This window comes from Dendrobium catenatum, unplaced genomic scaffold, assembly GCF_001605985.2.
Source record: "Dendrobium catenatum unplaced genomic scaffold, ASM160598v2 original_scaffold_264440, whole genome shotgun sequence".
Lineage (NCBI taxonomy): Eukaryota > Viridiplantae > Streptophyta > Magnoliopsida > Asparagales > Orchidaceae > Dendrobium > Dendrobium catenatum.
In genome coordinates, this window is record NW_021582839.1 from 1 (window position 1) to 1,606 (window position 1,606).

At 30.0% G+C, this 1,606-nt stretch overlaps 1 non-coding gene across 1 annotated transcript; it reads right to left on the minus strand.

The window, feature by feature from the left end:
• Nucleotides 1-445: 445 nt before the first annotated feature.
• Nucleotides 446-519, minus strand: TRNAI-UAU. Its single transcript has one exon. It is a non-coding gene; the product is annotated as a tRNA-Ile (tRNA).
• Nucleotides 520-1,606: the final 1,087 nt, after the last annotated feature.

The following is a 1,606-nucleotide window of genomic DNA, read 5'->3' on the forward strand; positions in this document are numbered from 1 at the left end:
ATTTCAAATACAAATTAATTTGATGAAAAAAATGAAGACTAAGATTTCATTTGAGATAGCTTTTGACCACTATTTTTTTGTTGCTTTCATGAAATTTTCGAGCTAGAAAACTACTTTAGAAATTCGAAATCGAAAGAAAGCTGCCATAAAAAAAGCCTAAAGCTTTGTTCGACTTTTTAAAGCTGATGTTAGAGGTAAATTTTTAGTATAAGAAAATTTTAAAAGCAATAGAAAATAATGATCAAATTAAAATTCTGATTGTAATCTAAAAAATAAAATAAAAATAATTAAAAAGTTATCCCTCAATACAAATTAAGTATGAACAGAAAATTCAATAAAAAACCGTTCCGAGATGGCAGTAAATATCACACTAAATATTAATTAACAAAAAAGATTTTGTATTGGAAGTTAGGCGAGAAGATTGCGAGATCAATATTTGTAAATATGGTCCCGGCGGGGCTCGAACCCGCGACCTTCGGCTCATAAGACCAACGCTCTAACCAACTGAGCTACGGGACCAATTTTCTTCTTTATTTGTTTTCAAATTAAAAAAAAAATTTGTAGTTGATTCCTTAAGCCCAACTTTTTTTCTCTTTTAATTTACGAGATCTTCAAGATTAAAAAAAAAGTAACAAAGTCATTCTATTTGCTTTAAGATAAATATATCACATATACAATCTATTAAATTTCTATTAAGAATTTTAGACATTATATTTATTTATATGTATAATTTAAATTTAATTAGAATAAATTTAAAATAAATACAATATATGGATAATCAACTATCATTTAAATTACAATCATTTCAAAATAAATACAAAATTTTAAACTCATAATATAATAAATTTCATGAATCTATATTTAATCAATTAAATTTATATATTAACTTAAAAAAAGTTTGATTAAAATTGAATTAGAATAAATATTAAAGTCTTAAATTTATCCTCATCCCAAAATAAAAACAAAATTTTGAAACCCATCAAATCATGAATTTCATAAAAACATACCTTGAAAGTTACTCATTAGTCTAATGCTATTCCCAAAAATAGCTACTTATAGCATTATAAGTCAAATAATAAGTATTATAGCTACATGGTCTATTATAGTTCCCAAAAATGGCTAAAGTCTTTCGTTGAGACTTTTGGTCTTCTACCCTTCTTCCCTTTTACCTAAGCCACATGATCAACCTTTACTACTCCGTTGAAGGACATTTACATCCATTAATAACTTCCCCAACTACCTTCTTCTTCTTCCTCTATGCCATCTCTCTCTACATCTTCTATCACTATATATCCACCCTTAATTTCTTCCCTTCTTTCTTCGATTTCAACCAACTTTCATGGCCTTCTTTAGCTTCCCTTTCTTTCTCCTTCTTCTTCTGCCTTTTTGTTCGCCGGATTCATCGCCCGACGGCGGTGGCCAAGGCCGGAAGGAGCTGGTTCCGGCGATGTTTATTTTTGGCGATTCTCTTATAGATAACGGTAACAATAATAATTTAGCTTCATTGGCTAAAGCCAACTATGTCCCGTATGGAATTGATTTTGCTGATGGCCCCACCGGGAGGTTCTCTAACGGCTACACTGTTGTTGATGAGATCGGTGAGCTG